Source organism: Hemicordylus capensis, chromosome 2 (assembly GCF_027244095.1).
Source record: "Hemicordylus capensis ecotype Gifberg chromosome 2, rHemCap1.1.pri, whole genome shotgun sequence".
NCBI lineage: Eukaryota > Metazoa > Chordata > Lepidosauria > Squamata > Cordylidae > Hemicordylus > Hemicordylus capensis.
This window is the reverse complement of record NC_069658.1, coordinates 165,131,186-165,151,060: the sequence shown is the minus strand read 5'-3', so window position 1 is coordinate 165,151,060 and position 19,875 is coordinate 165,131,186. Positions and strand designations below refer to the sequence as shown.

Genomic DNA, 19,875 nt, shown 5'->3' with positions numbered 1-19,875 from the left:
GGGGTCCGGCAGGAGGAAGGAACGCCAAGCCTTGTGGGGTCCGGCAGGAGGAAGGAACGCCAAGCCTTGTGGGGTCCGGCAGGAGGAAGGAACGCCAAGCCTTGTGGGGTCCGGCAGGAGGAAGGAACGCCAAGCCTTGTGGGGTCCGGCAGGAGGAAGGAACGCCAAGCCTTGTGGGGTCCGGCAGGAGGAAGGAACGCCAAGCCTTGTGGGGTCCGGCAGGAGGAAGGAACGCCAAGCCTTGTGGGGTCCGGCAGGAGGAAGGAACGCCAAGCCTTGTGGGGTCCGGCAGGAGGAAGGAACGCCAAGCCTTGTGGGGTCCGGCAGGAGGAAGGAACGCCAAGCCTTGTGGGGTCCGGCAGGAGGAAGGAACGCCAAGCCTTGTGGGGTCCGGCAGGAGGAAGGAACGCCAAGCCTTGTGGGGTCCGGCAGGAGGAAGGAACGCCAAGCCTTGTGGGGTCCGGCAGGAGGAAGGAACGCCAAGCCTTGTGGGGTCCGGCAGGAGGAAGGAACGCCAAGCCTTGTGGGGTCCGGCAGGAGGAAGGAACGCCAAGCCTTGTGGGGTCCGGCAGGAGGAAGGAACGCCAAGCCTTGTGGGGTCCGGCAGGAGGAAGGAACGCCAAGCCTTGTGGGGTCCGGCAGGAGGAAGGAACGCCAAGCCTTGTGGGGTCCGGCAGGAGGAAGGAACGCCAAGCCTTGTGGGGTCCGGCAGGAGGAAGGAACGCCAAGCCTTGTGGGGTCCGGCAGGAGGAAGGAACGCCAAGCCTTGTGGGGTCCGGCAGGAGGAAGGAACGCCAAGCCTTGTGGGGTCCGGCAGGAGGAAGGAACGCCAAGCCTTGTGGGGTCCGGCAGGAGGAAGGAACGCCAAGCCTTGTGGGGTCCGGCAGGAGGAAGGAACGCCAAGCCTTGTGGGGTCCGGCAGGAGGAAGGAACGCCAAGCCTTGTGGGGTCCGGCAGGAGGAAGGAACGCCAAGCCTTGTGGGGTCCGGCAGGAGGAAGGAACGCCAAGCCTTGTGGGGTCCGGCAGGAGGAAGGAACGCCAAGCCTTGTGGGGTCCGGCAGGAGGAAGGAACGCCAAGCCTTGTGGGGTCCGGCAGGAGGAAGGAACGCCAAGCCTTGTGGGGTCCGGCAGGAGGAAGGAACGCCAAGCCTTGTGGGGTCCGGCAGGAGGAAGGAACGCCAAGCCTTGTGGGGTCCGGCAGGAGGAAGGAACGCCAAGCCTTGTGGGGTCCGGCAGGAGGAAGGAACGCCAAGCCTTGTGGGGTCCGGCAGGAGGAAGGAACGCCAAGCCTTGTGGGGTCCGGCAGGAGGAAGGAACGCCAAGCCTTGTGGGGTCCGGCAGGAGGAAGGAACGCCAAGCCTTGTGGGGTCCGGCAGGAGGAAGGAACGCCAAGCCTTGTGGGGTCCGGCAGGAGGAAGGAACGCCAAGCCTTGTGGGGTCCGGCAGGAGGAAGGAACGCCAAGCCTTGTGGGGTCCGGCAGGAGGAAGGAACGCCAAGCCTTGTGGGGTCCGGCAGGAGGAAGGAACGCCAAGCCTTGTGGGGTCCGGCAGGAGGAAGGAACGCCAAGCCTTGTGGGGTCCGGCAGGAGGAAGGAACGCCAAGCCTTGTGGGGTCCGGCAGGAGGAAGGAACGCCAAGCCTTGTGGGGTCCGGCAGGAGGAAGGAACGCCAAGCCTTGTGGGGTCCGGCAGGAGGAAGGAACGCCAAGCCTTGTGGGGTCCGGCAGGAGGAAGGAACGCCAAGCCTTGTGGGGTCCGGCAGGAGGAAGGAACGCCAAGCCTTGTGGGGTCCGGCAGGAGGAAGGAACGCCAAGCCTTGTGGGGTCCGGCAGGAGGAAGGAACGCCAAGCCTTGTGGGGTCCGGCAGGAGGAAGGAACGCCAAGCCTTGTGGGGTCCGGCAGGAGGAAGGAACGCCAAGCCTTGTGGGGTCCGGCAGGAGGAAGGAACGCCAAGCCTTGTGGGGTCCGGCAGGAGGAAGGAACGCCAAGCCTTGTGGGGTCCGGCAGGAGGAAGGAACGCCAAGCCTTGTGGGGTCCGGCAGGAGGAAGGAACGCCAAGCCTTGTGGGGTCCGGCAGGAGGAAGGAACGCCAAGCCTTGTGGGGTCCGGCAGGAGGAAGGAACGCCAAGCCTTGTGGGGTCCGGCAGGAGGAAGGAACGCCAAGCCTTGTGGGGTCCGGCAGGAGGAAGGAACGCCAAGCCTTGTGGGGTCCGGCAGGAGGAAGGAACGCCAAGCCTTGTGGGGTCCGGCAGGAGGAAGGAACGCCAAGCCTTGTGGGGTCCGGCAGGAGGAAGGAACGCCAAGCCTTGTGGGGTCCGGCAGGAGGAAGGAACGCCAAGCCTTGTGGGGTCCGGCAGGAGGAAGGAACGCCAAGCCTTGTGGGGTCCGGCAGGAGGAAGGAACGCCAAGCCTTGTGGGGTCCGGCAGGAGGAAGGAACGCCAAGCCTTGTGGGGTCCGGCAGGAGGAAGGAACGCCAAGCCTTGTGGGGTCCGGCAGGAGGAAGGAACGCCAAGCCTTGTGGGGTCCGGCAGGAGGAAGGAACGCCAAGCCTTGTGGGGTCCGGCAGGAGGAAGGAACGCCAAGCCTTGTGGGGTCCGGCAGGAGGAAGGAACGCCAAGCCTTGTGGGGTCCGGCAGGAGGAAGGAACGCCAAGCCTTGTGGGGTCCGGCAGGAGGAAGGAACGCCAAGCCTTGTGGGGTCCGGCAGGAGGAAGGAACGCCAAGCCTTGTGGGGTCCGGCAGGAGGAAGGAACGCCAAGCCTTGTGGGGTCCGGCAGGAGGAAGGAACGCCAAGCCTTGTGGGGTCCGGCAGGAGGAAGGAACGCCAAGCCTTGTGGGGTCCGGCAGGAGGAAGGAACGCCAAGCCTTGTGGGGTCCGGCAGGAGGAAGGAACGCCAAGCCTTGTGGGGTCCGGCAGGAGGAAGGAACGCCAAGCCTTGTGGGGTCCGGCAGGAGGAAGGAACGCCAAGCCTTGTGGGGTCCGGCAGGAGGAAGGAACGCCAAGCCTTGTGGGGTCCGGCAGGAGGAAGGAACGCCAAGCCTTGTGGGGTCCGGCAGGAGGAAGGAACGCCAAGCCTTGTGGGGTCCGGCAGGAGGAAGGAACGCCAAGCCTTGTGGGGTCCGGCAGGAGGAAGGAACGCCAAGCCTTGTGGGGTCCGGCAGGAGGAAGGAACGCCAAGCCTTGTGGGGTCCGGCAGGAGGAAGGAACGCCAAGCCTTGTGGGGTCCGGCAGGAGGAAGGAACGCCAAGCCTTGTGGGGTCCGGCAGGAGGAAGGAACGCCAAGCCTTGTGGGGTCCGGCAGGAGGAAGGAACGCCAAGCCTTGTGGGGTCCGGCAGGAGGAAGGAACGCCAAGCCTTGTGGGGTCCGGCAGGAGGAAGGAACGCCAAGCCTTGTGGGGTCCGGCAGGAGGAAGGAACGCCAAGCCTTGTGGGGTCCGGCAGGAGGAAGGAACGCCAAGCCTTGTGGGGTCCGGCAGGAGGAAGGAACGCCAAGCCTTGTGGGGTCCGGCAGGAGGAAGGAACGCCAAGCCTTGTGGGGTCCGGCAGGAGGAAGGAACGCCAAGCCTTGTGGGGTCCGGCAGGAGGAAGGAACGCCAAGCCTTGTGGGGTCCGGCAGGAGGAAGGAACGCCAAGCCTTGTGGGGTCCGGCAGGAGGAAGGAACGCCAAGCCTTGTGGGGTCCGGCAGGAGGAAGGAACGCCAAGCCTTGTGGGGTCCGGCAGGAGGAAGGAACGCCAAGCCTTGTGGGGTCCGGCAGGAGGAAGGAACGCCAAGCCTTGTGGGGTCCGGCAGGAGGAAGGAACGCCAAGCCTTGTGGGGTCCGGCAGGAGGAAGGAACGCCAAGCCTTGTGGGGTCCGGCAGGAGGAAGGAACGCCAAGCCTTGTGGGGTCCGGCAGGAGGAAGGAACGCCAAGCCTTGTGGGGTCCGGCAGGAGGAAGGAACGCCAAGCCTTGTGGGGTCCGGCAGGAGGAAGGAACGCCAAGCCTTGTGGGGTCCGGCAGGAGGAAGGAACGCCAAGCCTTGTGGGGTCCGGCAGGAGGAAGGAACGCCAAGCCTTGTGGGGTCCGGCAGGAGGAAGGAACGCCAAGCCTTGTGGGGTCCGGCAGGAGGAAGGAACGCCAAGCCTTGTGGGGTCCGGCAGGAGGAAGGAACGCCAAGCCTTGTGGGGTCCGGCAGGAGGAAGGAACGCCAAGCCTTGTGGGGTCCGGCAGGAGGAAGGAACGCCAAGCCTTGTGGGGTCCGGCAGGAGGAAGGAACGCCAAGCCTTGTGGGGTCCGGCAGGAGGAAGGAACGCCAAGCCTTGTGGGGTCCGGCAGGAGGAAGGAACGCCAAGCCTTGTGGGGTCCGGCAGGAGGAAGGAACGCCAAGCCTTGTGGGGTCCGGCAGGAGGAAGGAACGCCAAGCCTTGTGGGGTCCGGCAGGAGGAAGGAACGCCAAGCCTTGTGGGGTCCGGCAGGAGGAAGGAACGCCAAGCCTTGTGGGGTCCGGCAGGAGGAAGGAACGCCAAGCCTTGTGGGGTCCGGCAGGAGGAAGGAACGCCAAGCCTTGTGGGGTCCGGCAGGAGGAAGGAACGCCAAGCCTTGTGGGGTCCGGCAGGAGGAAGGAACGCCAAGCCTTGTGGGGTCCGGCAGGAGGAAGGAACGCCAAGCCTTGTGGGGTCCGGCAGGAGGAAGGAACGCCAAGCCTTGTGGGGTCCGGCAGGAGGAAGGAACGCCAAGCCTTGTGGGGTCCGGCAGGAGGAAGGAACGCCAAGCCTTGTGGGGTCCGGCAGGAGGAAGGAACGCCAAGCCTTGTGGGGTCCGGCAGGAGGAAGGAACGCCAAGCCTTGTGGGGTCCGGCAGGAGGAAGGAACGAACGGGTGGACGGCCCTCCAGGAATGGGTGGCAGTTTAATATATTTTAAACATTTACTTACCTAAAACAGCAGGATTCTGAATTTATGTCATGAACCTGAGTTTTAACATCAAGTCATTTGGGAGGCAGGAGGAAAGAACCAACGGGCGGGCGGCCCTCCAGGAATGGGTGGCAGTTTAATATATGTTAAACATTTACTTACCTAAAACAGCAGGATTCTGTATTTACGTCGTGACCCTGAGTTTTAACATCAAATCATTTGGGGTAATAGCATCTTAAATTCAGATCAAGGTGTTACTTTAATGGCCTTCCCTTATTGGCCCTTAGTTTCAACCTTCCTATTTTCATGTTGATTTCTTTATCCAGCCCCCTTATACAAGCTGTTGCCCAAACCCTGATGCTTTCTTTCACGATGCTTTTCACCATGGATTTGCATCAGGGGACTATATTTGTTATCACAGTGTTGGATTACCACTCCCACCATACTCCAACTTCTACCATCCCCAGCCACCTGTTTTGATGGGGGTGATCATCTGTAGTCTCAACACAGCAGCTGGGGATGATGCGAGTTCTAGTCCAACAGCACCTGCTGAGCTACAGGTGGGTCATCCCTAGCTTCTTGGCTAATTGCTGTGAATAGCTATCCCTCCCCACCCCTCTAGTGCTTCAAGTGGCAGCTATTGCAAGGAAGCAGAAGCAAGATGAAAGTGTCATGTCTGTGGAAGCAGATCTCTATGGAAATCTCTCTTGAGCACGTCTTGGGAGAAACCAAGATGTAGTAGAGGGATCCGATGGGCTGTACACAACCCTGCGTTGTTTTAACCAAGAGTCTTTTCAATATGAAATATAGAAATATTTTTAAAATAAAGCATAAGCATCAACTTTAAAATATTTGTAACTTCTAATATAACTTCTGTGTAATCTAACTTCTGACTTTTCAGGGCTCTTACAAGGACCCTTCCATTCCAAACATGCATGATTCCCTTTTGATCAACAAGACATGCAATACTCCTGCAGGGTTTTGTAGCTGAGGATGATGGGAATTCTAGTCCCAAAACATCTGGGGACCCAATTTTAACAACCCTTGGCTTCTGGAATTTATATCTGCCCTTACTGCCGGGACCTCTGAATATGCAATTCTTCTGTCCTCACAGTAGTCCTGTAAAGTAGGTCAGGCTGAAGAGAATGACTGGAAATAGAAGTTGGACTACAACTCCCATCATACCTGACTGTTAAGAACCTAACAGCCCTGCTGGATCAGACCCAAGGCCTATCTAATCCAGCATGCTGTTTCCCCATAGGGGCTCACTGGATGCCTCTGGGAAGCCAACAGACAAGAGATTCTCAAACTTGGTCCCAGATGTTGTTGGGCTGCAACTCCCATCAAGGGAAGGGATTCAATCAGAAAAATAAATCCATGCATCACTGGTCCCTCTTTACCAATTATTGACATTAAAAATGTGTTCACAAGTATATGTGCGAGTGTACCTCTATACTATCTATATCTGTACTTGGGATGGTTGTGTGTACCTCTGCAGACATCTCTCCCGTGGGAAATTATTCTCAAGGCTTAGCTTAAATCTGCTTCCTCATAACTGCAGTCAACTTGGGGGGCAAATAGAATCAGTCTGGGTGTCGGGGGGGGGACGGGACTTGCAGATCCCTTGCAGACTCAATGTGACGATCACAGCAGAATCATGGCATTTTAGAGTGGGAAGCCTCCTTGGAGATCATCGTTATCTGGCTTCTGTCTGAAAACCATCAGCAAAGAGGAGCCCAGGACTCCATGAGGTGACCTTGGCAACCCTTCTCCCATTTGGGAAAGCATTCCTACTGCCTAGCCTAAACCTGCATTCTCGTATTGGCAGCGTTCAGTGCTGCGCTCAGTAGCAACAGAGAGGAAGTACGCTCCTTTCTCAACACATTTGATATCTGTGGACTGCTGTCTTTTCCTATGTAGCTCTCTGACAGTCTGGCCTCTGGAGGTGGTAGGAGTCAGACTTACCTCTCCATCTTCTGGGAAGATAAATTCAAGAGGTTCTTCAACACTGTGAAATAGAGAAAGATTTCTTATGCTTTGCTAATCTCTTAGGAGCTACTCAATGGCACAGCAGGGAAATGACATGACTGCCAGAGGTTGCCAGTTCAAATCCCTGGTGGTATGTTTCCCAGACTATGGGGAACACCTATATGGGGCAGCAGCAGGAAGGTGCTGAAAGGCATCATCTCGTACTGCATGGGAGATGGTAATGGTAAACCACTCCTGCTCACTAGGAGTCGATACCGACTCGACGGCACAGTCTACCTTTACCTTTGATCTCTTAGGATTTGCTACAATCTCCATATACACAGAGGAGTGCTAGACAAGGCAGGGGAGTTTTATGAAAGCAAGTAGTTTTAAGGAAATAAAGTTTAGCAATTAGCTACTTAACTTGACTCAATTAGCAGCTACCCCAGCTAACTGAGCAAAGAGACACCTTTTAAAGTGCTGATGCTCTGATATTTATATACCGATGGCATTTGTAAGGTAAAGTGTGCCGTCAAGTCAGTTTTGACTCCTGGCGCCCACAGAGCCCTGTGGTTTTCTTTGGGTTTACCACTGCAGAGGGCAAGCAACAGGCCCCATCCAACCCCAGCACAGCATCCCTCCAGTGGCTGTTGCTGGCGTCTGTCTTAGGGTTCTTTTTCGATTGTGAGCCCTTTGGGACAGGGATCCATCTTTATTTTTATTTCTCTGTGTAAATCGCTTGGGGAACTTCTGTTGAAAAGCAGTATATGAATATCCATTGTCATTTGGTGAGGCTTGATGTTTAGCAAATTTGAGACGGCTTTTGTATGTTTTCTTTATCTGAAAATAGATTGGTGGGAGTGTTCTGAGCCCGATCTATACTGTCTGGAAATACTCTTCAATTGTTTACATAGTGTCCTACAGCATGTGTCAAACCAATGATTAGTTGCTCTCTTACAATGAGCATATGAAGACTGTAACTTGCTCAGACATGAGAACTTTTGTATAAGAGCATCTTCTAATATGCTGGATATAAATCAGGCTGCACTCTAACGAGCAGTGGAAAAACCTGAATTGCGTGTGAACTGCTCCCCAATAACTTGTAGGGACTTCAGGATAAATCTGGCCAACATGTGAATGCAGCACCTCCATTCCAGAGGAGGTGTGTGTTAAAGGGCTTTAAAAGCCTCATGTGAAAAACCTCCTGGAATCAAACTTGACTGAATTTGTTCAAGAATTCTGAGAAAACAAACATAGGCTCACCCTGCATGGTTGAAAGTCTCCTTTGCTAATCTGCAGCGAGGAGGCCATTTTAATAATTAGTGTTTCTGGTGTGTTCTAGGCATTAAAAGTAGCACAAATATATAGTACTCAATGTCTATCACTATATACTGTGAAGTGTGCGTGTGTGTATTCAGTGAAATGTATTTCCAGGCAGCATACTTATTTTGAAATATCAGACTTAAATCCTTGGGGGCCTGGGATGTGTGGAGGCCCTGGACTTTGAGGGGCTGGGGGCCCATTTTAAAATCTCAGCTCTGGGCCCATTCCAACCTTGCTATGCCCCTGGTGGTCACTACACAAAACTTTCTGCACAACACCTGCACAGAAGAAACTTCCATGTAGAAAATGTGTCTCTTGTAAATTGACCCTGAATTTTCCATCCATGACTGGGATATCTGAGAGTTAGAGTCAATAATAAAAGAACAGCACACTGCTTGTGACAGGAAGGGGCAAATGACAATGATTTCTTAGTCTGGCAGGGGCTGGTTTTGGCCCTGCCAGAACTTGGCTGTCTGCTCCTGTTGCAAATGCAAATTCCTCTGTCTCGTGTGGCAAACTAATGTATCCTCCTCCCTCCTGGTGGCAAAGTAAGCACTAGTGTGGTGAATGCACATATACCCCATCATGAGCCAACAGTCATCACAAGACAAAGGCTGGCAGGAATCATTCACTGGTTTATAGACACCCCACCACCACCACCACCACCACCTTCTTCTTTCCCTATTTTGCTAGTGGCTATTTGGGCAGGTGATACTCTAGGACAAAGTCACGGGTTTTTTTTGTTTTGTTTTTTTAAAGCATGAGATGAGACCGAAAATGAAACTTGGAATCCTCACATAACTCCTGACTGCTGTTCTAAGTCTTTTACAGAGATGGCTCATGTTTTCAGGTTTTGATCAACAACCATGTCTAGATGGTACAGTGTTCTACTCTAGATGGTACAGTGTTCCTTTTAACAGGCATTTCCAGATATTGTTGACTACAAGTCCCATCATCCCTGTTTGGACAGGAGTGCCATTTCAGTGCTTGCCCTAGGCACTATTTCCCCTAGATATGCCCCTAGTTCTAGGCCCCTGATTGTCTTGGTTGCCCTCTTCTGCACCTTTTCCAGTTCGACAATGTCCTTCTTAAAATACGGTGACCAGAACTGTGCGCAGTACTCCAAATCTGGCCACACCATAGATTTGTATAAGGGCATTATAATACTAACATTTTTATTTTCCGTCCCCTTCCTTATGGTCCCTAGCACAGAATTGGCCTTTTTTCACAGCTGTCGCACACTGAGGACACTTTCAATGAGCTGTCCACCATGACCTCAAGCTCTCTCTCCTGGTCAGCCACTGACAGCTCAGACCCCATCAGTGTATATGTCAAGTTGGGGTTTTTAAAATACCAATATGCATCACTTTACACTTGCTTACATTGAACCACATTTGACATTTTGTCGCCCACTCACCCAGTTTGGAGAGATCCTTTTGGAGCTGGGGTTTTCCTGATAGAGGCAGCATCCAGTGGGGGCTGTCAGACTGCTAGTGCAGCCTCTTGGCCCTGTGCTACTCCAGTCTCCACGTTATGAAGAGGGCCTTGGTAAAAAGGAACGGGATGTTTTCTAGCCTCTCTTAATCTTAATACAGAGAGAGAGAGAGAGAGAGAGATTGACCTCTTTTCTTGGAACAATGGGTAAGTGTCTGCTGCCTATTCTTCTCTTTATGAAGATCTTTGTCTGAAGTTTAGAATTTGTGTGCACACTTCTTTCAGTTTGGGATTGGTCAAGATTAAGATTATGGAGTATGGAGAAGGCAAAGAGGACAGTGCAATATAGACAGTGCCATATATTTCTATGGCAGGGTAAAGTGTGCCGTCAAGTCAATTTTGACTCCTGGCGCCCACAGAGCGCTGTGGTTTTCTTTGGGTTTACCATTGCAGGGGGCAAGCAACAGGCCCCATCCAACCCAGGCACAGCATCCCTCCAGTGGCTGTTGCTGGTGTCTGCCTTAGGTTTCTTTTTCGATTGTGAGCCCTTTGGGGACAGGGATCCATCTTTATTTTTATTTCTCTTTGTAAATCGCTTTGGGAACTGCTGTTGAAAAGCAATATATGAATATCCATCGTCGTATTTTTACATGATGATTATTATCCTCACAACCATCAGAGATGTAGTTTGGGCTGAGAGACAAGCATGTGGGCCCACAGTCACACACAGTGGCTTTCATGGCTGAGTGGGGGATTCAAACTCACGCCTCCCTGAGTCATACTCCAGTTGTCTTGTGGTAAACAGACACCACACAATCAGCACACCAAATGTGGGGTTTTACATTTCACAATTTTGTGTTTAATTCTGCTTTTCCAAGGTCAGTTTGCAGAAAAGAGGACATAAACGTGTGTCTTGATGGGCTGCTCCTGTTCCTCAATGCTAACATTCCTGCTATGATGATTCTGAACAGGCTGAGATTAATTTTAAAAATCAAAGTAACAAAAAAGGGAAATTCTTACTGAATCAGGAGTCAGTTTTACAGTGAATCTGTAAATTAAGTATGGGAGAGGAGGAGGTGTCACAGCAATAATGGGCTATAACTGCTGGGTAATTAACTGTATCTGCATTTCTAAGCAGATTAAAAGTTCAGCTCTCATTTGCCAATGAGGCTGCTGGGAGAATTATTTGGAGAATGTTTTCCAAATATTTTAATGCTCAGTAGGAATTACTCACAATTTCCTATTCCCACCCCCAGCCCCCGTGAGAATATACTGAGAAAACAGAATATTTAGGGCATATTCACCTCAAGCCTACCTTGGCACACACATTGAGAGGCAGGCACAGGGAACCAAGGAGACACACAGGAATTCAAAAATGAAAACACAAAGCCAGGCAGTAAGTGATACTGAATCCTTCTAGCCTGGTACATCAGTTAGGCAAGTCCTTCCTTTTCTGCTCCTGGGACACTGACTGGAGATGCTCCCCTCTGCCCCTGTCCTCCTGGGATTCTGGGGGGTGAGGGGGAAGAGCCCCCCTGCCCTTACTGACCAGCCCCCCCTGCTCACGGGGCCCATTCACTGCGACTGAGCATTGCGATCTGGCCCTTGTCTTCCACACAGCTGCAGGGACCAGGCCTTCCTGCAACCCCCTCCACACACTTGACTTCTGTAGCACTTTCCACAAATCCAGTCCCAGGACCGCCTGCTAGCTGCCACCTCCTTCCAGTTTGCTGCATTTCAGTCAACTTTGTGCAATATTTTTAAAATGTATTTTACTTAAGTGGCAGAGAGACATTAAGAGAGGCTAAAAAACCCCCCAATTTCTTCTCACCAAGGCCCTCTTCATAACTTGGAGACTGGAGTAGCACAGGGCCAAGAGGCTGCACTAGCAGTCTGACAGCCCCCACTGGATCCCGCCTCTATCAGGAAAACCCCAGGGCCTCAGGCTTCCCATCTGCCAGAGGAGACTTGCCTACCCTATAGGGCTGATTGGCAGATTGAAACAAGAGACACTCCACACGATTCTCCTTCCCTCCCTGCAACTCCCCACGGGCCTCAGGGGCATCTCTTCCCCACACCTGCTCATTTTGCTCCCAGACTGGGATTGCACGGCCTGGCTCAGATGAGCCCCACACCACCTACCCCAGTGACAGCTGGTTTAACTTTGGGGCCTACCTCTCGTGGGCCTCAGGGGCCATCTTGGAGCACTTGCTGGGGGAAAGAGCCCCAGATGCTCTCAGCATAGAACAGAGCCATGGGGAGAAGGCAAGCCTCCTTTCCCCAATCTTTGGAGAGATTCCTTGGAAGAGACCAGGAACGCAGCATCACAGCCCAGCAGTGCTTGCCCCACAACCCAAACACAGCAGAGTTTTCCATGTTTCCCCCACAGAATTCAGAGACACAAAGAGCACCTACTTTCTATAAGATGGACCCAGCTTCTTCCCAAAGCCCTCTCTGTAACTAGGAGAGCTACTAGGACCGGCTGACCAGGAGTCTGGCTGACTCATCTGGAAGTCCCTGCTTTGGATCTGGCCTCAGAAGACTTCAGGCAAACCCCAAAGCCTCAGTTATCCCATCTGTGATATGGAACCAACAAGACTCGCCTACCTTACAGGACTGTAGTATGGATCAGGAGACACAGCTATCAGGATCCTCCGTTGCTTGCTTTGCCTTCATTCTTTTCCGATTCCCACTCCTTCTCCTGGCACTTTTACTTTGGCACAGGCCCAGCTCAGGGAAGGCTGCTAGGCCAAGCGGAGACCAGGCCTAAAAAGAGGAGAGGAAGACAGTTTGGACAAGGACCAGAGAACTCCTGCAGAAAGGAATAACAGGAAAAGACAAAGGCCCCAGGAGATAAGCCAGCAGAGCCTGGATGCTGGACAGACAGAGACTCAAACATTAGGAAACACAGCTAAACATGCGATTGTAGCAAGGGCCATCTAGACTCAGCAGGGCTTAAATGGGGGCCTGCAGGTCTCCACCCTGTAGCTGGTCTCTTCAGCCCTTATTGGGTGCAGCTGGTTCAGGCTCTACTTTCTCCTCCAAAGGGAACAGAGGAAAGCCAGGGCTGCCCTTGAAACTCCTCACCACTTGATGAAACGCTTCCCAGCACAGAAGAGAAGCCCCTTACCCTCCATCATGATCTTTATCCTGCACCTGGCACGATGCTGAAGGCGCCCAGGAGAGAAAGGCCTGCTGGTGTCCTTGAAGCCTTTAACTGCATCATCTGGAGATCAACCTTTCTGCTAATCCCGGCAGAGGAAAGCAGAGGCGAGAAGGAAGCAGCTCCTCTCCCAGCTCCTCTCTCTCATTCAGTGATGGGAATGGCTCCAGGGATGGCAGAAATCAACCCCTTTTGCTCCCACCAGAAATTTCTGAGCAGCTGACAGTTGAGAAAAGGCAGTTGGTAATGTCACAGAGAGTGATGTCACAAAGAGCAAACAGGGTTCAACAAAAAAAAATCAGTGAGTCACATTATAGACCACTTCTCAAAAGAACTGACCACCCACAGGTTTAAAATAGAAATAAAAATATGTGTTATTGAATTCAAAAGAGAGGCTTGACTTGTATCTAAAGAAACACACATGACATTTCCACATGACACAGATCACGCAAGATGTTTCACGTGTCTGGCCACTAATACAGCATTACTGTCTAAAGTCTGATTCAGACATTATGCGGTACGAGTGTACAGATGTCTGTACACCTGTACACTTTTGTGTGAATGGCTGTGCCTGTGTTTATTTTAAAAGTGAACCTGGATATAGGCCATGATATAGGCCAGAGAACAATTTGCTATGGGGCAGCTAACAAATAAAGTTTGTTTGTTTGTTATTATTATTAGTAGTAGTGGTATTTCCTTCAAATCTGTTTCCTATTATGGTACAGATAGGAAGTGTGCTTCTGTACTGCACTCAGCATAACATGTGAATGACTGCCCTGTGTACAGATCTTTACCTGTGTACATTGTACACTCGTCGTATGAGTGTTGAACATAACATGTGAATGGGCCTTAAGTGTATGTGCTTAACTGACTAGATGCTTATTATTAGAGGAGACAGGGAAAGAAAGCAAGGGATGTTTGGGTTAAGTGGGGGGACATTAAAGTAAGAAGAGCTGGTGAGGACCACTCAGTGGGAAAGGAAGGTGCATAGGAAGGATCACGTCAATAGCTCAAGTCCTTTCCATGTCTCATATGGATGAAGATGGGGGGACAAAGGAGATGGGAGTCTCCTTCCTTCAGGGTAAAGGAGCAAATATTCACCCAAAGAGCTTGTGGAACACCAAGGCGGAATTGGGTTGGATGTCAGTATCCACCCTAACTTACACCCTGAAGCATCCTTGGATAAGGACACCGACATTGCCACTGAGGGGCCCTCAGATGTGGAGAACCCCTACACAATTGGGAAATATTTAAGGAACTAGATGTAAAAGTGCCCAGAAAGAAGAGTGAGAAGAGGAAGAGAATGAAGGTGAGTAGAATACTGGGTCCCTGGGGAATTGTTGAGAGGCAATGGAGAATCCTGACCCTTGTGTCTTGTTGCAACTCATACAACAGCCCTGTAGGGTAGGTGAGTCTCGTTGGCCCTATCTCACAGATGGGGTGACTCAAGCACTGGGGTATGTCTAAGCTCTCCTTATGCCTTTTGTGGAAGAGACAATATCTAAAGTAGGGACTTCCCAATGGGAAATGTGGACTCTTCGTGCCACAGTGACTCTCCCAGTGACAGGTGATGATAAGGTGTATCTTAAGTGCTATTTTTCTTTTTGAATTCTGCGAAGAAAACATGGAAAGCTTTGTTTGTTTTGATAGTGGGGCAAGCACTTCTAGGCTGTGATGCTGCATTCCTGATCTCCTTCAAGGAATCTCTCTAAGGAGGCCCATGATGGCTGGCCACACAGGAGCATTCTTAAAGGGGCCTTGCCGAGTTTTTCAAGTGCTTGTTCTGATTGTGTGGGGCTCCATTATGACCAGTAGGTCCCCCGAGGACTCTTCCAAATCGGTGGACGACGGCAGGGTTGTGCCCTCAGGTCTTGGTGGGGACACTTGTTCTCTCCATCTGGGAGGTCCTAGTGGCACAAGGTCACCTTGTGCCTTCTGCTTGGTCTCTTCCCCTAGATTTCCCAGGGCCTGGGATCATGACACCTGAGGCAGTACTCTGGCCTCAACCACACCATTGCACCCCCCAATATCTGCTTGTCAGTGCTGGCAACAAGCTTGGCAGGTGTTGATGGAGTGAAGTCGTAGTGCTGGCTCCCAGAAGGCTGCCCCTTTGGGGCTTCCACTCTCCAGGCAGGGAGGCTGAGTCCAGGAGGGGCAGCCTGAGTTCAGAGTGATGTGAGGGCTTCATCTGCTTCTGACTGCTGTTGAGTCAGCTTGCTCCTTTGGACTGCTACAGGGCCCTGCAGCCTCACCTTGCTCTGCCTCACCAGCAGCTATGATAAGCCCAGTCGAATGGCTGCTCATCTGTCCCCACATAAGAAGGCACGTCTTAGAGAGCCAACGCTCTTCACACACATTCCTTTGGGAGATGCCGCCATGAACAGCTATAGCTGGGAGGAATGGGCCCTTCAGGCCTCTCTTCTTGGTCTCCAACCCTGAGAGGATGGTTGAGCCTCCATGGTGATTCACACAAAACAAGTAATGAATCCTGGGACCTGCTCCCCCCTCCAATATGTCTTTCCTCCCCTGATGACCTTCCCATTGCACAGAAGTGAGGAAAAATAGAATTCTACAACCCATTATTATGAGTCCACAACACAATACTGATAGGATTGTTGTTGTTTTTTAAAAAAATCAATGGATTCTATTTTGGTATCATTTTTTTCTTAACGTCATAGACACTCCAGAGGAACTTCTTCACATACTGATTGTTCCATCTTTCATCAAAGCATAAGCTCTTTGGAGAATGCCTGTCCTCATACAGTACTTAGCTGAGATGCCTTACATTGCATCTTTTAGACTGCAATATTAGAAAAAGAGAATTCTCCCTTCTGCTGTTCTTTTTGTCAGGTTGGATTGAGACTCTGTATGGTCTATTTTTCATTTCTTTTCTTTTTTAAAGACATGCTATCATAACCTCTGGAATAATAACAACTGAAATAATATTACAGAATCAGGACCTATGCAAAGTGTCCAGTGTCCTAGGAATATCGGAAGCTGTCTTATACCGAGTCAGACCGTTGGTCCATCTAGTTCAGTAATGTCTACACGGACTGGCAGTGACTCCAAGGTTTCAGGCAGGAGTCTCTCTCGGCCCTACCTGGTGATCAGGGATAGGTGAAAGGTTTCTGGTACAAAACAATTTGTACCTGAGATGGGCTGTTTCGGGCAATTTGTATACAAAACAAATTGCCCGATGTCCAAATCTGAAAGTTTTGTAGCTGAAACAAATCGCCCCTGTTTGGGTTCCAGAAGATTTGTTGCTTCAGATCTCCATTTTGCGATCTCTGGTAGTCTGTCTCCTTCAGTCTCCATTTTGGGTTTTGATGCCAGTTTGAATTTCCCGCCCTTCCAGCCTGCAGATTGGTCAGCGAAAGCATGGGCTGATCTGCAGGCAATTGCCTCCTTCTTCCTTTTAAGGCTTTGCAAGAGTAAAATTTACCCCCATTGGCCAGGGGGAGGTCAAAGAACAGCAAGGGTGTTGGAAATTTTCGGAGGGCTTTTCTCAGGGGTGTGCGTGGGAGAAGAGAGAGCTTTTGCCTAATTGTTCAGCCTTGCCTCCGTCATTGTTCAGCCTTGCCGGCAGCCTGCCTTTTCTCCTGCTGCTGCTGCTGCTTCTGCTTCAAAAAGAGAATTGGGAGAGAAGAAGAGAATTCCATCTTCTTTTTTTTAACCATTTATTGTTCTGCCTTGCCAGCCTGCCAACTATGCCAGCCTGGGCTGGGGTGGATTCTCTCCTTCCTTTTTTTGCTTTTTGTTTGTTTTTGTTTTGAGAGAATTGGAAGAGAGGAGAATTGGATTCCACCTCCTCCCCCCACCCCGCCCATTCTTCCTGCTACTGCTGAGAGAATCACTGCTACCTGCCTGTGTGCTCTTTAGAATCAGCTTAAATAGGTGTTCTGTTTAACTTTAGAGTTTAAATGGGGATCCCCGTTAGCTAGCTAGTACTAGTGGGTGGTTAGAGGCTAGCTGGTTTAGATGGGGGATACAAGAAATACCCTATTTTGCTCTGCTGAACGTGCTGGCTCTTTGCATGGGGCACCTGGTGAGAGGCAGCATGGAGAAGACCAGTGGCTGCTGCTCTGTTGTTGACTGCTGCACTATCAGCAGCATCCTCCCTCCTTCACTTCCACTGAAGGAGCCCCATTGGAAGTGAGAGACAGAGAGCCCTGCTGTTGCCAAAACAAGATGGGGGGGGCACCAGGCAGCTGCTCTGAGTTGCCTTCCACTTGGGGCATCAGCTCTTTGCTTTGAGACCCAAAGGAACGGAAGGATGGAGAATCCTGCTGCTGCTGCTGCTGCTGCTGCTTGTGCCACCCTCAGCTGGAGAATGAGGAAGAGTCAGTGATGAAGAGGCAGAGTGGAGGAGGCCAAACAGCCCCCGACTTGCTCCACGCTGCCTTCTGGCAGGCAAGTGACAGCATCGCCACACTCTGGGAAGAGCAGAGAGCGTTGCCCAGAGGGCAGAGCCAGCAAACCGATGTGTGCCCCCTCAGATGTGAAGCAGTGTCAAAATTGCGCTGAAGGAATGTGAGTCCCCGTGTCTTGCTGAAACAAGAGCACATGGCAGCAACCAAGGTGGCTCTTGGGATGAATGGAGGTGGAGGGGTCTGCTCTGAGGGGCCTGTGGTGGTGTCGCTTTAAACAGGGTAGTGAAGAGAGTCCTCTGATTTCTCAGATAAACAGAGAGAAGAACATGAAGGGTGAGGTTTGAAAAAACTTCCATTACTACTATTTATATACCACTTTTCGACACAAGTTGCCATATACCACTTTATTGATTTATTTTTTAATTTATTTTTACATTTTATATCCCGCTCTTCCTCCAAGGAGCCCAGAGTACTACCTACTTAAGTACTACATACTTAAGTTTCTGCTCACAACAACCCTGTGAAGTAGGTTAGGCTGAGAGAGAAGTGACTGGCCCAGAGTCACTCAGCTAGTCTCATGGCTGAATGGGGATTTTGCACTCGGGTCTCCCCGGTCCTAGTCCAGCACTCTAGCCACTACACCATGCTGGCTCACAAGTTTCCAAAGCAGTTTACACAGAGTAAGAATCAAGGAATAAAGATGGATCCCTGTCCCCCAAAGTCACACAATCTACAAAGAAACCTAAGACAGACACCAGCAACTGTCACTGGAGGGTTACTATGCAGGGGTGGATAGGGCCAACTGAACCCCCACCTCTGTGCAATGAAGAGAATCGCCACTTTTCAGGACTTGGAGACATCTGCTGCCAACTGGGCAAAGAGGCACCTGTTAAGAGACCTTTAGAGGCAAGAGGATCAATGGCCATTGCTGAGGCTCATGACACATCCTCTTTTATGACACCTTCGGGGCTCAGCTGCTCTTTGTGGGAGAGTTAGGCGAGGAGGGAGGAGGCAAGGTGGAGAGGAGTTGGAGAGATAGAGAGGAAAGAGAGTGTTCGAGTCCATTTCTGTGTGTGTGTGTGTGTGTGTGTGTGTGTGTGTGTGTGTTGAAAGTCTGTCTGTGTGTCTCTTTTCTTGTCTTTGTCTTGTCCTTGTGTCATATTTATTTATCCATCCATCCATCCATTTATTAATTTATTTATTCAGTGATACAGTTAGTGTTGGAGTGTGTTTGTTTTGTTATCTGGTTTGTTTGGGGTCATTTGGGGGGGATGTGGGGGGAGGGACAGTCAGCTTTTAGTAAGAGGAGGGATAGTTAGGGAGAAATTAACTATTTCTCAGGGAGGGAAATGGGGGAGAAGATGAGGAAAGACCAGGGGCGTAACGATAGGGGGGCAGGCAGGCATGTGCCCTGGGCGCCACTTGGTAGGGGGCGCAAAAAAGTGCCCCCGCCGATCCCCTGCCTTTCCCCCCATTTCTTTTTTGTGTGAAAATTTTTGTGTGTGTGCAGCAGGCAGTCGGTAAAGAGCAGTCCCCCTCCCCCAGTCCCAGCGCCCACCCCCCCCCATTGCTCCTGGACACCACGGCGCGGGCGCCTAAAGTTTGCAGTGCCTGTCTGCTTGCTGCTTCGGCGTCGTCAACGGACCACTCTTCGTCTCTTTCTTCTTCATCATTCATATCACTCCGCTGACGCTCACTCCCTGCCCTGCGGCACCGCCCCCCCTGGCCACCAATCGTGCATGCGTGTCAGGAGGGAGGAGGACACGCCACGCATGTGTGTCTGGCCTGGGAGGAGAGCTCGCCGCCTGCACGTGGACTTCGTCTTGCGTGCATCGGCGGCGACCACGAGGCAGGGTGGGAGTTGGACCAGAGCGTTTGTGTTGCTGCTGCCTGGGGCTGTGTCTGTGTGCGCGCACATACATTGGACAAGGAGCGGAGGAAGGATTCGGCCTGCCTGCCTCATCACAATGCAATAAAGCAAGCGTAGTGGACAAGGACAAGGTGTGTGTGTGATGATCTCTCTTGTATTTGTAATTTACGGTGTTAACTTGTGTGTCAAGGGGGAATAGCTGGGTGGTCGCAGCTCTTCGCTTTGGCACTTGGGCTGTGAGTGGCCATTATTTGCTCTCTCTTTCCCAAAGCAGAGAGAGCCCAGGCGCAACTTGCTAGCAGGAAGGTCCCCCAGCGTGCCTTACTTCCGCCAAAGCCTCCTTAGGATCGCCCCTCAAGCACCATCCAGATTTCAGCGTCAGTCCTTGCCAGGCTTGCCCTGGTCCTTGCACTTGCTAATCATGCTGGGTGTGTGCTCGGGCCAGACCGATCCCTGGTGGGAATTATGTATCGATGGGCATGCGGAGAGAAAGCAGGGAGTGGATGCCTCGGGTTGGGGCAGCAGCAGCCAGCAATGGGGAATCAATCTCGTCTCTGCTTTCTGCTGGAGCACTGGTGGGGGGCGGGAATTCCTGCCGTTTTGCTAGACAGGAGAGGAGGAGAGGCGCTGGTCAGACTTCTGAGTAGGTAGCAAAGTCGTCAGAGAAATTTTCAGCAGGTCCCCCACGGGCCAGCGCTGCTTTCCTTTGCTAGAGCTAAGAGCTGTGGAAGCAACGGGCTTCCAACGAGCTTGGCAACGGGCAACTCGTATCATTTGCTCGACGATGATCAAGGATGCTTCAGTGGCGCTTCATTCGGCTTGAGTATTTGCTACCTTCTCCTGAGTCAAGCCA

At 52.0% G+C, this 19,875-nt stretch overlaps 1 protein-coding gene across 1 annotated transcript in view; it reads right to left on the bottom strand.

Moving 5' to 3' along the window:
* LOC128342857 (rap1 GTPase-activating protein 1-like) overlaps positions 1–19,875 on the bottom strand; it is a 125,974-nt gene that overhangs the window by 77,956 nt on the left and 28,143 nt on the right. The window lies entirely within an intron of this gene.